This window comes from Heterocephalus glaber, unplaced genomic scaffold (genome assembly GCF_053883595.1).
Source record: "Heterocephalus glaber isolate CG9 unplaced genomic scaffold, H.glaber_assembly_v1.0 deba00001644, whole genome shotgun sequence".
Lineage (NCBI taxonomy): Eukaryota > Metazoa > Chordata > Mammalia > Rodentia > Bathyergidae > Heterocephalus > Heterocephalus glaber.
Window position 1 is genome coordinate 199,674 of NW_028258397.1, and position 19,757 is coordinate 219,430.

Consider the following 19,757-nt stretch of genomic DNA (forward strand, 5'->3'; position numbering starts at 1 on the left):
GAAGCTGTCAGTCCATAAATACATGCTTGTTTATTATATAGGGAGGGGATATGTTTCTTTGGGGATAAATTCAAGAAGAGGTATGAACTTTATTCATTTGTGATGTCTCTTCCCTCACAGGCAAGACAGCATGATCTAGGAAAACCTAAAATAATCCTGTTTTAAAAAGCTACCTTCCAGCAGTTCTGAATGAGGGTACAGAATTCAAAACAAAAGCCATAATGATTCGTCTGTGTCTGAATACAGAAGCTGGGGAAGGGGTTTCCACCAGACTCGTGCTAAAGAAAGGCGAGACTTCTGCATAGTGTTGGGGAGGAGGATGGGCCTCTGTGGGGGCCTCTTAGCCCACAGATCCCAAGATGATGTCGACTGGCAACTCCTCTGAACTTCGGGCTGTCACCTGCATTGTCACTGTGTCCAAAAGCAGCAGCCGCGAGCGCACAAGGATGTCATGACCACCCCGGAACACGCCTGGCAGGGAAGAGAGAGAGATAAGGCTGTGTGAGGCAGAAGGGCTGCAGGCCTGGCTGAGGCTGCCGTTTGCAGCAGCTGATGAAGGCAGCACTGGAGAGCAGTGGGGTAAGGTCCCCAAGCTGGGCCTTCGCAAGCCACTTGGCTTCAATGAGCCCCAGGATTTGCAACCACAGAGTGGAGGGAATAAGGATACCATTGTTCAGCTCCTGCCTAGCTCAAATGAATTCATGGAACGTTTAAGGCTGGTGCCTGATATGACAGAGGCGCTCACACAGGGATAGTCCCACCAAGACAAACCGCACAGCAGGTGGCTGCAGGGCCCAGGGGACCAAGCTGCTTCAACGTGTCCAGAAAGGATGGGGGTGGAGGCTGTCAGCTGTGAGCAGACATCCGCCCAACCCTGAATATAAACACTCAGCCAAAGTTTAAAAAGTCCCATTTCCTTACACTAAGTGTTATACGTATAACTATTCACACAGCATCGTTATCTCAAAGAGAAGTGCAGATGCTGAAATATTCACATGTGAAATGCTGGCGGGTGAGTGCAGGTGCTGCTAATGTGGAGGCTGGGGGATGAACTCTGGGGTTCGTTACACTCTTCCATCTTTGTGTACATCTGAAGATTTCTCAGCGGAGATGCTTGAATGCCCATTGATGGTGCTGGAGATCCAACTCAGGGCCTCCCACATGCTAAGTAGCCGCTGTACCGCTAAGCTCAATCCCTGGCCCCAAATGCCTATTGTTAGAAAAGAGCAACCAGGGCTGGAGATTTAGCTCAGTGGTTCTGGCGCCTGACTCGAAAGTGCAAGGTTCTGAGTTCAATCTCCAGTCCCCCCCAAAAAATTAATTAAAAAAAAAAAGAGCAACCAGAATTGGCTGTGGTGGCACATGCCTGTAATCCCAGCACTTGGGAAGCAGAGGCAGGAGGATTGCCATGACTTTGAGGCCAGCCTGGGCTACACAGCGAGACTCTTATCTCCAAACAAACAAAAAGAGGAACCATGCCAATAGACACTTAGACAAGGAAAAGTAAGCATACCACTGAACAAGAAATACAAATGGAAGATGGCTAACTTCATTCCAAACAGAAGAAATGGACATTAAAACTACACGAAGATAACATTTTTCACCCATACCGGCAAAAGTCATAAAGTTTGATGCTATCTTCTGTTGTCCCCAGTGTCGAAGGAAAGGCATATGATTCTTAAGGACAACTGGGAATTATTTATCAAAAGGAGAAATGTCAATCACTTTGACCCAGTCATGTCCTGGGAAATTTAACACAGATACTCTCAGTGTGCACATATGAAATAAGTGTGAGTGATTAGTCGTAGCATCATTGGCGATAACAAAAAATTGGTAACAACTAAATGTCCATCACTAGGGGGCAATTCCATGAGATACAGTACATCTATACAATGGGTTACTGGGCTGTCATAAAAAGGGATTAGGGATTCATGCAGTTTGGGATAATGAAAAAGTTCTGGAGATGGATCCTGGTGATGGTAACACAACAGTGTGAAAGTACCTAATGCACTAAATTGTACACTTAAAAATAGTAAATTTTTTTAGCCAGGTGTGGTGGCACACGCCTGTAATCGCAGCAGTCTGGGAGGCTGAGGCAGGTGGATTACAAGTTCAAGTCCAGCCTGGACAACTTAGCAACTTAGTGAGACCCTGTTTTAAAATATATATAAAGGGAGCCAGGGATTTAGCTCAGTGGTTCCACTGCCTGCCTTGAAAGCCCAAGGTCCCGAGTTCAATGGCCAGTACCAAAAAAACCAAACCAAAACAAAAAATAAAATATACATAAAGGGCTAGGGATATAGCTCAGTGCAAGGGCCCTGGGCTCAATCCCCAGTAACACCCTCCAAAAAAATTTACATTTTTTCTTTTTTCCTTTTTGTGGTACTGGTTATTGAACCTTTTCACTGAACTATATCCCCAGCCCTTTATGTGTATTTTTAAATTTTGACGGCCGGAGATGTAGCTCAGTTGTTCCGCCACCTGCCTCGCAAGCGCAAGGACCCAAATTCGATCCCTGGTACCAAAAAAACAAAAAGTATGATCCTCTTGCCTCACCTTCCCAGAAGGATGGGATTGCAGGCATGCACCACCATGCCTAGCTTGTTATATATATTTAACCATAATTAAGAGGTGAAAGAATAAGAAAGCTCTACATATTGACAAGGATCGTCCCCAGGCACACTATAAAGTGAAAAAGTCAAGTGCAGAACATTGTATACCATTTATACATCTGAATTTCACAATGGAAATGTATTCCTATTAACTTCTTTTTGCAGTTATGGGGATGGAACCTAGGCCTCACACATGAGGCAGTCACTCTATTACTGAGCTAACCCACAGCTCTATCTATCTATCTATCTATCTATCTATCTATTTATTTATTTATTGGTACAAGGGATCGAACTTGGGACCTTGTGCTTGCAAGACAGGCAGTGGAACCACTGAGCTAAAGCCCCGGTCCCAGCTCTTTTTATTTTGAGACATGGTCTTGATAATTTGCCCGGGCTGGGCAGACACTTTCAGTCCGCCTGCCTCAGCCTCCCAAGTAGCTGAGATTACAGCTTCCTGTATTTTTATAGCCATAAAATGACCAGATGATACACAGGCAGTTTATAACAGTGTCACCTGCTAGATGGGTGGCAACAAAGGTAGGGAAGGGGGACATCTTGTCACAGGTCTCTTTTTATACTTTGTGAATTTTTTCCCCCTTTTTTATGGTACTGGATTTTTTTTTTTTTTTTCTGTACCAGGGATCAAACTCAGAACCTTGCACTTACAAGGCAGGCGTGGTGCCACTGAGCTAAATCCCCAGGCCTTTTGTGGTACTGGATTTTGAACCCAGGGTCTCTGCACTGAGTCACCTCCCCAGCCCATATTTTGAAACAAGGTCTAAGTTGCCCAGGTGGGACTTGAACTTGCAATCCTCCTGTCTTGGCCTCCAAGTCTAGGATTACAAGTGTGCAAGATTTAGAAGCAGTGGACCCTGACTCCTCGTGTCCCCAGTGGGGTCCCCAGCCCTCCCCCTGGAAGTGCTGCTCACCTGCCAGGAGCAGTGTGTGTGTGTTCTTGTTTTCTGGCACTTTGTCTGACCTCTCACACGCATGCATTCCCAAGAACTTCACAATGTTGCCCACAGCCTCTGTTGGACAAAACAGCAGAGTTCAGCCAAGTAGCTTGTTTTTGTGGCACTGGAGACCAAACCCAGGGCCTGTGTGGGCCTCTCAGTCCTAAATCTTGTACCCGGGCACTGAAGGCTCAGGGAAGTGGCCCTGCTCAGGCAGGAAGGAGAGGAGGCCGTCAGCAGCCCGAGGGTCTGGAAGGCAGGTGGTGGAGACAGCAGCTGGGCCCTTACCTTCCAGCGTCTTGATGGTGGATAGCGTGAATGTCTCCTCCTTTTCAAACTCGTCCCCCACCTCATCCCAGGCAGCTTCAAAGTTCACTTTCATGACCTTCTGGATGTGATCAGCCACATTGACCTCCAGGTCCTCCAGCTGGGAAGAAGGTGGAGTCAGACACTATTTCTTTTTTCTTTAGTTCTTTTATTGGTACATTTTAGGTATACAATTCATTTACATTTATCATTGGGTGTTTGTACCTGTACATGATGTATCTTGCTTATTTTTTTTCCCCATTACCTGTGCGCTCTTCACCCCCTCCACCCTTCCCTATTTACATAGATTTCATTTCCATTTTTTTTTCTTTTCTCATAGTTTTTCCTTTCCCCTTCCCCTCCCTTCACTCCTTCGAGTCAGACACTATTTCCAGGGGATGGAGTTCTCTGTGTGCACCTCACACCCCTGGGCACTGTCCTCAACTCTCCACCTGTGCCCAGGTGTGTGTGCCTGGCACTGAGGCATGGCAGGCTCCGGGGACAGAGCAGTGTGCCAGGGCAGTGGCCCTCAGAGCCAAGTGGTGCTCCTTCAACACGAAACTCTCTCACCCCTAGTGTCAATCTACCAGTGTCCTGCTCGTCCTAGAGTTGTTAGCTGTGAGACACAGGATACTCAGGTCTGCCTCCTGTGCCTGTCTCTCCGGGGGGACCACATAAGGTTCCAGAGCAGCAGCGATTTTTTTTTCTTGGTTTTTTGAGACAAGGTCTTGTATATAGTCCAGACTGGCCTTGAACTATGTAGCTCAGGCTGGCCTGGAATGCATGGCGCTCCTCCTGCCTCAGCCTCTACAGTGCTGGGATGACAGGTGTATACCACCAGGCCCAGCAGTGGCCATTTCTGTTTCAGCAGGTTCTCCCTCTGCTCTCAACTGTGATCTCTGGGCCTGACATACTGGCACCCCTGGCTACATCTCCACTGGGAACTGTTTTTTGAATTTTTTTTCGTACCAGGGATCGAACTCAGGACCTTGTGCTTTCGAGGCAGGCATCGGAACCACTGAACTAAATCCCTGGCCTCCACTAGGAACTTGACAGTGGCCACCCCGCCACCACCATGGACTGACTGCAGCTACTGAAGGTCCTGTCACACAGACCCTCAGGGAGCCCTGAAGGTGGAATCTGGGGTGGACATAAGCAAGGCCCAGCTCCCGCAGCAGAAGGAAGCCAGGCCCAGCTCTCAAGGAGCGGAGTCTGAGGGCCACGTGGGCTTGCGTGTGGCACCCTCAACTATGGCCCCAGGGTGACATGGGGTGAAAGTCAGCTGTGCTCCACAGTGGCTGTCCCTTGAGGAGGAGGCTTGCTGGTCCCTGTCTCTAAACACCATGATCTGCACTGCAGTGGCACTGGGCCAGGCCCCTGCTCACACTCCAGAGGGACCCCGCACCAGGGACCCTGCAAGCTCGGAGAACAGGCATGGGAAGGGCTTTTCAGGATACGCAACAATTGCCCGCCAAACAGATGGGTCCAATTTACCTAGAAAGTAGCGTGACAATAGGAATTGAAGTCCTGAAGTCATGCTCACCCTCTGACCCAACAGGAATCTATCCTAAAGAAATAATGTGATGGGACGCTGAGGCAGAAGGATCTCCAGGAGTTCGAGGTCAGCCTGGGCTACCTAGTGAGTGCAAGGGAAGCCTGAACTACATAGCGAGGGCCTATATCAAAAAACAAAACAAAACAAAACAAAACTGAAATGCAGATGAAAATGTATACCCTACATGTTTAATGCAGCTTTGTAAAAGGCAGTGAAGATTGAGAAGCCCAAATGTCCAACATTAAGAACAAAAGGTTAAGTGAGTTATGATCTGTGTGTATGATAGGGTGGTTTGGTGTTTTTTTTTGGTACCAGTGATCCATCCTGGGACCTTGGGCTTTCGAGGCAAGCATGGTGCCACTGAGCTATATCCCTGGCCTGGGTGTTTTAGCCATTAAAATCCGAGGGCTGGGGGTGTGGCTCAGCCTGTGTTCTATCCCCAGCACTAAACAGACAAATCAGAAGTGTTTCTGAGGTATCTTGTAATGGTACAAAAATATACCACAGTTTTAAGTGAAAATCGCAGGATCTATAAAGTACAGAACCTCAGTTATGGAACTTCCCCCTTTAAAAGGACGCCTAAGGACTATGGCCTATGTTTCCATTTCTTAATACTTTGCTCTTAATTTGCCAAATTTCTTTTACAGATGAGTATGCATTTTTACAAGTTTAAAAAAGAAATCTTTTTATTTCCTTTTTCCTTCAGAACTGGGAGTTGAACCCAGAGCCTTCCCACTGAGCTATGTCCCCTGCCCTTTTGATTTGAGACAGAGCTCTGCTAGGTCCCCAAGTTGCCCACGCTGGGCTTGAATTTGAAATCTTCCAGCTTTAGCCTCCCACACTGTGGGGATTACAGGCATGCACCACTACGCCTGGCTAACTAGAGCTGTGAAGCCAAAACCAGCAAGAAGAGAACTTGGTCTGGTGAGCAGCTGCTGGAGGAAGCTGCTCTGTGGCCCCTGACACCACTTCTTACCACATACTCGTCCTCATAGCCTTCTTCGTCCATCTCCCCGGTGGTGGGGTCGCAGTCCTTGACAGTGAACTTCATCATGCAGCTGAATGTGCAGCCCACTGTGGGAAGAGAGGCTGGCTGCTGGTTAGGGTGTCCCCAGCCTGCCCTCCAGGCCTCTGCTCCACCGGCAGTAGCAGCAACACGCCACTGGACCCCAGCGGGCTGGCCAGGGGCCGCCACTTACAGGGCAAGGAAGGACAAGAGAAGAGATGCCAAACAACGGCAACGGCCGTGTCACAGCCAGGGCCACCAGCAAGAAGCTGGCAGGCTCACTGGGGTGTGTGGAATGGGACTGTGTATGTGCTGTGACTGACTCAGACCTCATGGTACAATGAGAGCACTGGGCAGGCCTGGGTTCTGAACTCGGGCCAGATATTTAGCAGGGGCCTTGGCTTCCTCCGTCGGAAAGGGACAGCGGCACTTTGCTCTGGGGGTGGAGCGAGACCACCTAGGACACAGTGCTCTGTCCCAACCTCTTCCCATGGCTCCCAGGAGGCTGTGTGGCATCTGAGGGGCTCACCAGCTGTGGGGTCTTCCTTGGGCAGTGCCACCAGTGTGTAGCAGGTGCCAGGCTGGTTGTAAGGCAGGCTGCGGGCAGGCACATAGCAGAGCACCTCGTAGGCCTCGGTGGGCTCCATGTAGACGGTGACATTCTCCAGCATCCGGTCGTTGAGGGTGTTCGTGCAATCAAACTGGACGGGAGACAGGGGAGCTGAGACCCTGCTCCCACCTCTCCTCATCCTGGAGCTGCCCCCGGCTCCCGGTGTCCCTCCCTGTGTCCCCAGCGAGGTCCTTGGTCAGGAGGTTTGGGGGACGTTCTTGCTAGTGACAAACCCTGCTGTCAACTCCATGCAGGAGTGCCAGGATCCTACGGAATCCCAGACCTGGCACCCCAGCAGTCAGCCTGCCCCGCTTACCTGGAACACCATGTGCTCGGTGAAGACGTGTTTCGTGCAGTGGACGACGTACTCCGTCTCCAACTCAGTGAGGGCCACAGGCTCAGGAGAGGACTTGAAGAGGGGCCCAGCCCTTGGAACTCTGGCACTGCTGCCAACTGCTCTGAAACCCACAAGCCACATGCGCTTAGCTTTTCTACCCCCAGGCCAATTTAAGAATACTTTTTTTTCCCACATGTACAGGAGAATGAAGCCAGGGCCTTTGCACTGAGTTACATTCCCAGTCCTTTTTAATTTTAAAACAGATCCCACAAGTTGAACTTGCAATCCTCCTGCCTTGGCAGGGTGCTGGGATTCCAGGTGCACACCACCACATCTAGGTATGATGGTTTCTATTCAGGGGCCACGGCCAATTCTCAAGGTCTCCCACCTACCCAAAACACACATGGTGTCTACAGCACTGGCTACTTGCTATTTCCTGAACAGTCTGCATCTTGCTCACTTGCTCAAATTGTACCCCACAGGGACCTCTCCTCCCCTGTCCTTGGAAGACTTTAGAAGCAAAGCCAGGAGGGAGAACTGTCCTAGGCCTGACCCCAGCTGGAGGCTCCTTTGCCTTTAGAGACACAGCAAGGATTCTTGAAAAGAAAAGTAGGGACCAGGAAAAGACTAGGAAGATGAAGTGCACACTGCTATAGCTACACAATCAGCAAAGAACAAGTCAGCCCTTAACACTGTCCAATTAAGACAAACAGCCCTGGGTATGGTCACTTGTGCCTGGAATCCCAGCCCTCAGGAGGCTGAGGCAGGAGGATCACTGTGAGTTCAAGGCCAGCCTGGACTACTTAATGTGACCTTGGATCAAAACACACACACACACACACACACACACACATGCAAGCCTACAATGCCAGCTGTGCTTTCCCCTGCTCTATGGCCACGGGCCACCCATGTTAAGCTGCAAGGCTTGTGGTCCTGTGTTGGAGCAGCAGCGGGACACCAAGCACCCCATTCATCTCAGGCCGCTGTCTGGGTGTGGAAGGGAATGTGTTAACGGGAGACACAGCTCTGGAACGGGATGGAGAAAGGGGGGTTTGTGGGTGATTGGTGGCACCAAGAAGAAGGCGGGCCACTGCTATGACAGATGCACAACACAGCCAGATGGCAGGGAGAACTATTCAGCTCACAGAGGATCAGAGTAGATGGAAGTAAGGCGCTAGAGAGAGCAGGAAAGGCTTCCGGAAGGAGGTGCAGCCAAGCCCAGGATGGAGCAATGAAGTGCAACAAGAGCTCAGCACCTCAATATGGTCTCTCCTCTCACGATAGGAGCCTTGACAGGCACTAGAGCTCAGTGAGGGTACTTGCCCCGCACATTTGAGGCCCAGAGGGGAGGATGGACGTGTGGACTGAACACAGGGAATCTAAAATGTGCCACAGTCTCCGAGTCCCGGTGGGGTAGGCTCCAGAAGCAGCTCCAAGCCACTTTCCCCTGTACCTTAATTCCAGCATGTTCCATCTTCTACCTGTGCCAACCACTCTCTGCTGGAGCTAGACACCAGCTGGACCTCACAACCTCCTGGCACACCAAAGGTGCTGACAAACCAGAGACCCCATCAAGTTCTTACTCTTGTTCTCAGTTGTGGTACTGGGAATTGAACCCAGGGCCCTGCGCATGCTAGACAAGTGTTCTAGTACTGAGCTACACCCCTGGTCTCTAAAGTTGTTTTTTTTTTTTTCTTTCGGTACTAGAGATCGAACTTGGGTCCTTGCCCTTGTGCAGCAGGAGGCAAAACCACTGAGCTAAATCCCTGGCCCTGGGTTTTTTTTTTTTTGAAACAGCATCTCACTATATAGCTCAAGGCTCACAAAAACAGAAAGAAATGAAAAAAGCTCAGGCTGGCCTCAACCTTGTGGCAATCCTCCTGCATCAGCCTCTTGAATTCTGGAAGACAGGTGTCTGGCACCATGTCTACCTTAAAGTGCTCACTTTTAATCCCCGAGGAGACCCTACCTGGCCCATGGGATCAGTATTTTAGGCCTTGGAGGGTAGCGGACCCCATACTGACCCCAGTGGTTGGTTTGGGGCACTCTTACTCACCCTGGAAGATCTCCTGCCGGGTGGCTGACACTTTCTCAGGCTGTTTGGTGGCTGTGATGGGGGTGCTTTCTGCAGGAGTAGACACACAGGGTGACCAACAACTCCGGGCACAGGAGGCAGGGGTGCTGGCCCGCTGGTGTTACCCACAGTATAAATTCCAACTCCTGAAAGTGATGACCCTGCCCACCCTGGCGAAGTTCCAGGATTGGCAGCCAAGGCAACCATCTAGCCCACCCTCACCTGGTCTCTGCTCAGCCATGGGTGTGGTGGCCAGGGGCACAGACTTGAGGTCAAAGGGTTTCTCCGATGGCTCAAGGGTGTACTGCTGCAGAGCTCTCTCCAGCCCAGGGATGGACACGGTCAGACCTAGAGGCCAGCGGAGAGAGGTCACCTGACAGTACAACAGAAGGCGAGAGGACTGGAGGAGGGGAGTGGTCTGAACAGGAGCAAACTGATTAACACTTTCAACCTCTGCTCAGCAAATAAACACAGATACCAAGTGACTTATCAAAGGTAAACTGGTGTGAAGACACAAGTTTTTATTGGTTTTTGGTTTTGGTACCGGGGATCGAACTCAGGACCTTGGGCTTCCAAGGCAGGCACAGCACACCACTGAGCTAAATCCCTGGCCCCACAAGTTTTTATTAATGACAAGTGTTCCCACTTACTAGGCTGTTTCCACTCTGATGACCTTGTGTCCCCCAAGGTCATGGCAATGCCATGTGGCTGCCAGACAAGTTCAGCCGTGTCTCAGATTCCTCTGCCCAAGGAGCAGAGGGTCATAGATGCCACCAGACTCACCGTTTAGGATGTAGCCGGCATTGAGCGCCTTCTGCTTCTGCTCCAGGACATTCAGGTAGAAGGTGGCTCGGTCCCTCACTTCATTGTCATCGTCCATCACACACCTGCAGCCAGGACACAAGGTGCTCCTGACGGGGCCTGGCAGGGACAGCAGGAAGGATCCTGCAGGGTGTCACCAGGGGCAGTGGGGGGAGTAGGTCTCCTGAAACTGGGGGGGACCTAGCAACACTTGAACCTGCGCGTCAACACACACAGGAGCCAGGGGTGTGGCTCAACGGAGGTGCAAAGCCTTGGGTTCCATCCCCAGTGAGGGTGGCACTTCTATCTCCAACAGCCTATGTCAGCAAGCACTTCCCCAAGAGACAGGACAACCCATGTGCAATGTGAAAACTTGGATATGAACATTCACAGCAGTGTTGCTGATAACAGCCCCACAACAGAAATAACCCAAATGTAATTTATCTACAGAGTGAAACATTTGGTAACAGAAAAGAATAGCTGGGCATGGTGTCATGTGCCTGTAGTTCCAGCTACTTTGGAGCCCGAGACAGGAGGATTGTTTGAGGCCAGCCTGGGCAATATAACAAGGCCTTGTCAAAATAAGAAATAAAAAGGGGTGGGAGGAACCTAAGTGGTAGAGTGCCTGCCCAGTATATGCAAGGCCCTGGTTCAATCCTCAGTACCAAGAAAAAAAAAAAAAAAAAAAAAAGGAAGGAGGGAAGAAAGAAAGGGAGGAAAAAGAAAATAGGACTAAAGTACTGGAGCATGCTACAAAAGTAATTCACTTTAAAAATATGGATAAAAGGCAGACAGGAGAGACTGGAGGGGAAAGAGTGGCTATAAAATGGAAAGTTTCTTTTTGGGGTGAAAGAAATGCTTTAAATTTATTTATTTTAAATTTTTATTTATTCTTTTGGGATCTTGCTAAGTTAGCCCAGGCTGGCCTTGGAACTCATGGCAATCATCCTGTCTCAGCCTCTGGAGTGCTGGGATTACAGGTGTGTGCCACCGTGCCCGCTAATAAAGCTATTTTTAAAAATGGAACACTCCAGTTACAAATAGTCACTTGTGAGGGCCAGGGATTTAGCTCAGTGGTTCCGCCGCCTGCCTCACAAGCGCAAGGACCTGAGTTCAATCCCCGGTACCAAAAAAACAACAAACCACAAATAGTCACTTGTGGGTGATGGGATTCACGCATTGCTTTTCTATTTTATTTTTTCATATCATCAACAGCTCTCATTTTCTCCCCCCCTTCGTTAAAAGATAAAGGAAAGCTGCCTGCGCAAGCCAACACTGTCCCAGGGTGGGCCCAGACTCACCTCTTCAGCAGCACCAGGATGCTGGGCAGCATCTCTTCGTTCTGGGCTCCGAACTTGGCCAGAGCACTCACGGCACCTGCACAGAAAGCAAAGGTGGTTTAGGAGCTCCCTGTGGCGCCACACCACACTAGCCTTGGAACCACTTGACCCCACACACCACATCTACTGCGAGGGGCAGGGAGCCAGCACTGCCGGTGGCTCCCAACCTAGGGTCCCAGGAACCATTTTCACACCAACTGCGACAAGGCCATGGAAGCGGCCTATGATGTCAGGCTTCTCAGTTTCCAAACAGCCCCCATTCGCAATCAAGCCTTAGGTCCATACAAACCAGGAAATGACCAGTACTTAGTGAGTATCAGCTGCTAAAAGGAAAGCTGCCTAATGGGATGGCATAAAAGGAAAATAAAATATAAACAAAATTAAGGTTAAGTAAAGGATGGTTGCAAACAGCATGGCGGTACATGCCTGTAATCCCAGCACTTGAGAGGCTGAGGCAGGAGGGCTGCTGTGAGTTCAAGGCCAACCTGGTCTACATAGTGATTTCAAGCCCAGCCTGAACTATACAGTGAGACTCAGGCTCAAAAAACAAAAGAGCCAGGGCTATGGCTCAGTGATGCAGTGCCTGCCTGGCAAGCGTGAGGCCCTGAGTTCAATTCCTGGTATCAAAAAAAAAAGTCAAGCAGGGCATGGCAGTGCACTTGGTAGGTTGAGGCAGGCAATCCCAACTTTGCACCCAGCCTGGGCTACATAGCAAGATCCTGCCTAAAAGAATAAAAAGAGTGCCGGGGATTTAGCTCAGTGGTTCCGCCAACTGCCTCATAAGCACAAGGTCCTGAGTTCAATCCATAGTACCAAAAAAAAAAAAAAGAAAAAGAAAAAAGAATAAAAAGATACTTCTAAAAAAAGAGGAAAAGAGTCAACAAATCACAGAGGTTACATCCCTACCATTTAACTAGATGACATCTAAACTCCTTTCCACAATGATGTGAAATCAGCTTGTGATGCGAGGACATGCACCATGCAGGTCCCTCTGCAGGGCCACTCCTTTGAGTGGAGAAGGATCCGGGAGCCCCATCTGCCCGCACCCAGACGCACCTGCCCGGACCTCCTCGTGCTCCAGCACCACACGGTTATAGATGAAGCGGATGTACTTGGAGGGGTTGTTGGTCTTGGGCCCCTCCTGGCCCAGCAGATGCAGGATGCGCGTGGCCAGCACTGTGAACTCACAGTCCTCAATGAACTCGCACAGGTGTGACAACCCTGTCTCTTTGCTCTCTGAGTTCTCCTCAATGATGCTGATGATGCAGTCCACAATGGCACGCTTGTACTCAAAGCCACCCTGTGGGAAGGACAGAGCTGAGCCTGAAGCCAGAGCCCGGCCAGACCTGGGACCAGGAACACCAGGCCACACTGGAGCCTTGAGGCACTGGCTCGCTGGGCCTCGGCCTCTGGCCTAGCTTCGGACTGGGCTCTTCTGCTGCTAACAGGAAGAGTTTAATGGGAACATTTCACAGCCCACTTTTCCTCCTGACTGAGATGAGACCCAGACAGAATGGGTGGGATAGCTGCTGCAGACAATGGCACAGCAGGTCCCCAAAATATCAGACACAGAATCATCACTGACCTGGCAATTCTACTTCCAGCTGTGCACCCTGCTGAGCTGAGAGCAGAGCCGAACAACCAGAAGGTGAAAGTGTCCTGAGTGCCCACCCAGGGTTGAAAAGATCCAGACCTGTGGTCTATACCCACCAGGCCTTAAGAAGGAAGGGCATTCTGACACGGGCTGAAACCTGGATAAACCTGGAGGACATGGTGCTATGTGAACTAAAACAGGCAGAAAGAGACCAGTCCTGTCCAATGCCACTTTCTGTCAGGGACAGAAAATGGAACGACAACCCCGGGGCCTGGGAGGAGGGGAACGCACAGCTAGTTGTTAACAAGGACAGAGCTGCAGCTGAAATTGTCACTATCACGAGATGGATGGTGGCGAGGGTTGTGCACAGTAGATGTTAATGAGAGGGGGAAAGTTAAGAGGCCAGAGGTGCGAAGCATGTAACTTAGCAATAGGAACTACTTCGGGTGGTGGTCCTGGCTTGACAGCACCATCCTAAGAGGAAATCCCTCCTGAATCTGATGTCAGCAGACCGTTACCAAGGAAAACTAAATAAATTCCCTGGCTTTACTTGATCTTTTTTTTTGAGACAGGGTCTTGCTAGGTAGTTCAGGCTAGCCTCGAACTTGCAGTGATCCTTCTGCCTCAGCCTCCCAAGTGCTGGGATTACAGGTGTGCCCACCACGCTCAGCTCGCTTGGTCTTAAGTGACTTTAGAAAAACATGCATTTGGGAAGTCTCACAGCTAGGCCATGTTATTGGTCTCCAGAAGCTCTGCTGTAGATGACACCTGTGCTAAAGCCATCTAATGTGTTCAGAACTGAGCAACACCCTCCACCTCACAGAGTGTACAGTTTTAAACATTTTGAATTAGTAGCCATACTTAAAACTCAGGAACAAACAGGGGTGGAGGGTCACAGGACCGCACACTGCCTACTGTCTCTGAAGAGCCAGGCCAGGAGCTGAGGGCTTAGGAAGTGTCAGTGGTCCCCTCTCTCCTGGTGCCCCTGGACACCCCAGACACCCAGGGCAATGGCTCCTCTAGTGCTGGATCCTTGACCCCTCTGGGGCAGGGCAGGGGAACCACTTAGCTGGAGGCCAAATCTAGCCTGTGAAAATTTGCTTCTGCTCCTGGGAAATGAATGGGTCTTGCTGAGACATTAACAAGTGCAATCACTAATCCATGTGAGGAACTAACACAGCACCCATGTCACATTATTAAAGCCAGTTTCATAAGACACCACCCCGGGAGCTCCTAGAACAGCCCAAATATTTCTTTGCTCAACTCCACCAGTAGAGAACATGCGTTTTATCATCTCAGCAACAAGCATCACCTCCGGGCACCTGAGCAATGGCAGGCTGGTGAGTCACTGTGTCATTACTGTGACTATGCTTACATCATGTATGCATGGGTGTTTAAAGGGCCACAGGCACCAGGTAAACAGCTGGTTAATGGGGTGAGCCAGGCACACCCACAAAGAGGAGCTCTCACTCCACATGGAGCACGCAGCCAGCAGCTAGCTCACTTCCTGCCCTTGCAGGACACCTGGCAGGTCCCCAACAGCCCCAGCCTTACCTCTTCCCGAAGCATGGTGAACAGGAAGTTCATGAGGATGGCGTGTTTGCGAGGATACTTCTGACACAGGGCACTGATGGCCTGGACAACCACCACCTGGATCAGACAAGACCAGTGTGAGAGTAGCCTTGTGAGTCACTTCCTGAGTGCCAAGGAAGTACCTCCCTGTTGGCAGGGCCCAGTTCTGGGCGTGACACTAGGGCAGAGAGACAGGACTACACTGGCATGCTGGGGAGCCTGTGATCCCCAGCCACCAAATAGGTGGCTCACAAAGGGGTACCCACAGCAGACCTGGTCTCCCCAGAAGAGAATCCAGGCTCCCCAGCCCTGCTCTCCTCACCAGCAACCTTTAGTGACTGCAGGTTTAGGTTCTCTGTGGCATGCCCCTTGCCTGAAATCATCTAGCTCACTCGTTCGGCTTTAAAAAAAAATTTTTGGGGGGGGTACTGGGAATCAAACTCAGGACCTTGCACTTGCCAAGCAGGCACGGTGCCACTGAGCTACATCCCCAGTCCTTTTTTAGTTTTCTGAGTCAGGGTCTCGCTGCATAGTCCAAGTTGGCCTTGAATCTGTGGTGATCCTCCTGCTTCTGTATCCCGAGTGCTAGGGTTGCAGGTGTGTGCTACCAGGCCAAGCTCGAGCTCGCTCATTTGTTTACTTGATGCTTATCCACTGGAGAGAAAAGCAGCACTTTTCAATGAGCAGTCTGGCTGTGTTCTCCAGGCTGGTCTCCAACTCACTATGTACCCCAGGTGGACCTCACACTTGGCAATTCTCCTGTCTTGGGCTCCTGGGTTCTGGGATTACATGCCCCCCAAAAGGAAGCTCTATGAGAGCAGGTCCCTGTCCTATTTACTGCTGTGTTCCCTTCTCCTCAAACTCTACAGTGAACAGCCAGTGGTTAATAAATTCTTAAAGAATGAATCGGTGAACCCGACTATCCCAGAAGGGCCGAGTGGAAGAGGGCGGGAGGTGGGGCTGTGCACATTCTCAGGGCTGAAGACCTACAGGGTGACATCCCTGCTGAAGGTCCCCCGGCAGCACGAGGCAGCAGGCCTGGAGCCCTCCCAGCCTGGCATAGCACCTTGAACTCATCCGAGATCTCCGACATGAAGGACGAGATCTGCTTCATCAGGCGGTCAATGCTGCTCTCACTGCCCGTCTTGAGCAGTGTGGTGATGGCCAGTGTGGCGATGCTGCGGTTCGAGTCTGTGACCAAGTTCTCAAGGTCCAGGTTGCAGGCAGTCACGGCGGATGGGTGCTTCATGGCCACCTGGTTGGGGGGAGGACAGGGACAAAGAGGGTAGAACCCATCTGTCACTCCCTGTGCAGGGCTGAGTCCGGTCTCAGTGTCCCGAGAATCATAGGGACTGGGTCTGCCCGAACCTGTACCCCTACCTTATTGAGGGTGCGGACGGCAGCGTAGCGGAGCGCAGCCTTGGGGGAGCTGCAGAAGAGCTGGAGCACTATGGGGACGCAGGGGACACATATCGGGAGCTGCACAGCAGGAACAAGGGCAACTCTGAGCCACAGCTGAGCTCAGCTCAGATCCCAGCATGGCCCGAGCTGCCAGCACAGCCCCGGGCTCCCAGGGACGGGTGCCAGCTGTGCCTACCGAGCTCTAGGCCAGGCACCAGGGGCAGCTGCTGCCAGCCCTGTGTCACTGGTTCCTCACATTGGAGTGGGCAGCAGCAACTACCATGCTTCCTTCCAGAGAAGGAGACTGAAGCAGGAGGGGTAAAGCAGCTAAAGTGCCCTGAGGTTGGCAGCCAGCTGGTGGCAGTGCAGGATTAGAACCTAGGGCTGGCCATATCTGCAGCCTGGGCTCTTAGCCACTAGGAAGTCAAACTTCACACCTCTCTCACAGTATCCACAAGGAAGCAGCAGGGCTTCCCCATGGTGCTGGGAATGGAGGAATAAAGTCCTCTCTGAAGCCACCAGTATAGCTGGGCACTGTGATTCACCTGTAATCCCAGCTACCTGGGAGCCTGAGCGAGGAAGATTGCAAGTTTGGGACTATCTGATAGACAACCCGGCTCCATCTTGTGCCTCAATGCCATTTTGTAGCTGCGCTTAAACAAAGTGCTTGCACATAAAAGAAAAAAAAGCACCCAAAACCCCCACATCCTGCTTGGCAGTAAACTTGCTACACTTTCAGGATGCTTCGTAGCTCACCTACTATGTGTGAAACTTCCTTGCACCCCCCCACTAACCTGGCACGGTTCTGGTTCTGTAAGATTCTGCTTGCTCTCCCCTGCGCCCTCCCCAACTGAAATCATGATTTAAAAGGAGAAATCAAACTGCTTCCCATTGCCGAGGAACCTTTCTGGGTGCTAGCTCCCCTCGGCCGCCAGCTGTAATAAATGAGCTTGAATCTGACACAGAGTGTGGCCCATCCCTATTGTCCAAACTCACTCATCCACAACACCTAGACTTGGACAACTTAGGAAAACCCTGCTCAAAATTAAAAAGATTAACCGCTGCCTGCCTCCAAAGCGCAAGGTCCCGAGTTTGATCCCTGGTACCAAAAAATCAACAACAAAAAAATAAAACTAGAGGCAGCTCAGTGATAAGAGTACCTCTCAGTAAGATTCCCAGCACTGCAAAATAAACAAATAAACCTCGGTGTGGTAGCACACACCTACAATCTCAGCTCTGGAAAGTTGAGGCAGGAGGACCACAAGTTCTAGTCCAGCCTGGGCAACTTAGTAAGCCCTTGTCTTAAAATGAAAAGGGCTGGTAGCTCAATGCAAAGGCCCTGAGTTCAATGCCCAGTATGGCTAAATAAACAAAAGACCAGTTTATTTTCCATCTCTAGGAGAGCTGCATCAGGTAGCAAATCCTCTCTGCCCTGCTCCCAGAAGCTCAGAGCTAAAGTTTTCACTTAACCACATGGCAACTGGGGTTACCATTGGCCAGGGATTTCGCTCAGTGGTTCCGGCACCTGTCTTGAAAGCGCAAGGACCTGAGTTCGAACCCAGGTACCAAAAAAAACCCCCAAAACCTGGGGTTGCCATCTTCAGGGGCTCCCTCATCCCTTTATTCATCACTTGGCTTCCATTATCTCGTATTTTTTTAAATTTTTCTTTACTTAAATAGGACCATCCTTATTTTGAAAGCTCTACTTTATGGTTTCCATTACCCTGGAGACAGGGGATATGGATGAGCACACAGAGCAGTGGGTGAACTCACCTGTTCCTTCTGTGCTTGTTCACAAGGGGGCAGGGAGACCTCCCTCCAAACCTGAATCCCATCTCTCGGCCTGACTGGGTTTACAACATCACTGCGGGGATTACTAGAAATACATGGGGGTCTAGCTGGGTGTGGTGACACACGCCTGTAATCCCAGCACTGGGGAGGCTGAGGCAGGAGGATTGGCGAGAGTTCCAGCCAGCCTGAACTACATAGGGAGACCCTGTCTCCAAAAAATCCCTCAAAACAAAATAAATATATAAAAGCCTTAAAACCTGCAAATCTAACTCTCCAACCTCAGCATCTCTGCTCTCACCTGTGGGTCCTGGCTCGAGCTGTCTCCCCTCTCTCTTGCCCGCAGAATCCAGGCCCAGCCCCTCAAGGGGGCTTCTCCACCCTCTCAGCTCACCTGCTGTCCACACCAGCCTGAATGCCTCTTGCATGTTTCCCGCTCTCTGTGAGCAGCCACAAACACTCAAGTCTGCTGTGTCTGCCTTGGAGCTGGACACCATGCTACACCATCTGTGCCGACCTCGACGACCCTGCATGCCAGGCATGACTGTCACATGCGCTGCAGAGTGAGGGGGCCCTGAAGACTGGAGAAGATGGGTGACCACCCAGGTCGCCCCCGTGATGGGCAGAGCCGGGACTCTAACCCAGCTGTCTGGCTCCGGGGTTGGCTTGGAACCCATGGCTGGCCTGCTACCCTCTTCACCTAGGACCGCCCAGTCCTGGCTTTCCCAGGAGCCCTCTTCCCTTGAAGTACTAGGGATTGAAACCCAGTGCCTTCACCCTGAGTTACAACCCCAACCCCTTTCGTTTATTTTATTTTGAGACAGGTCTTGCAGACTTGGTGACTAGGCTGGACTCTAACTTATGACCTCCTGCCTCAGCCTCCCACAGAGCTTCACTTACAGGTGTGTGCCAACATGCTTGGCTCACCTCAGCAATTTGGTATAAAATGGACCTGAAAATAGCCCACTTCCTGGGCTGGGGATTCAGCTCAGTGGTTCTGCCGCCTGCCTTGCAAGCTCAAGGACCCAAGTTTGTTCCTGGGTACCCACCCCCCAAAAATAAATAGAGCCCACTTCCAAAAGTAACACCGGGGATAGGTCCCCACACATTCTCCGGCCAAGAGCAGGTGCCGAACAGGTTCTGGCTTTTTTTTGGTACCAGTGATCGAACTCAGGACCTTGTGCTTGCAAGGCAGGCGCCGGAACCACTGAGCTAAATCCCCAGCCCAGGTTCTGGCTTAACGCCCCGCAGCCAGCAGCCTACTAAAGGCATCTCCTCTCTCCCCCATCTCTGGCCTCTGGCCCAGGGCTGCTCCCGAGTGATGGCCAGAATGTTCTCCCAGACCTGACACGGCCGGGGCCAGCTCTTTGGCACTGCAGCCCGGCAGGTTGATGATGGCCGAGGCGGCTTCATACACCACCATCTCGTGCTTGTTCCGAAGGCAGCTCTCGATGAAGTCGAACAGCGGGCTGTCTCGACTGTAAGAGAAGTTGTGGGGGGGGGGGCGGGGGCGGCAAGGAGAAGCTGAGGACAGCTCCGCATGACAGGACCAAGCCCGGCTCCAGCAGCAGGAGGTGGACTGCTCACCTGCCGTCCTCCTCTTCTAGCTGCTTGCTGGCCATGCGGATCATCATGCAGTAGGCAAAGGGTGACTTCAGGCCGTGCCTGGTGAACTTGCTGATCATCTTATTGACAGCCAGGTGGTCGTTCTTCCGCACATGGTACAGGAGCCCCAGCGCATGGTACTTAGGGGACAGCAACAGCGGGTACATACAAGTAAGTCACTGTATGTCTCTGGGCTTCAGACT

The 19,757-nt window shown here is 51.2% G+C and overlaps 1 pseudogene across 1 annotated transcript; it reads right to left on the reverse strand.

Moving 5' to 3' along the window:
• Positions 1-5: 5 nt before the first annotated feature.
• Positions 6-19,721, reverse strand: LOC147822385 (coatomer subunit gamma-1-like; annotated as a pseudogene). Its single transcript, XR_015445731.1, has 16 exons — positions 19,537-19,721; positions 19,294-19,427; positions 16,141-16,208; positions 15,827-16,015; positions 14,743-14,838; positions 12,651-12,894; positions 11,556-11,631; positions 10,237-10,340; positions 9,676-9,801; positions 9,436-9,504; positions 7,359-7,500; positions 6,962-7,133; positions 6,403-6,500; positions 3,854-3,992; positions 3,542-3,640; positions 6-471 (listed from the first exon to the last, which is right to left on the reverse strand). The product of XR_015445731.1 is annotated as a coatomer subunit gamma-1-like (transcript).
• Between the last annotated feature and the right edge of the window lie 36 nt (positions 19,722-19,757).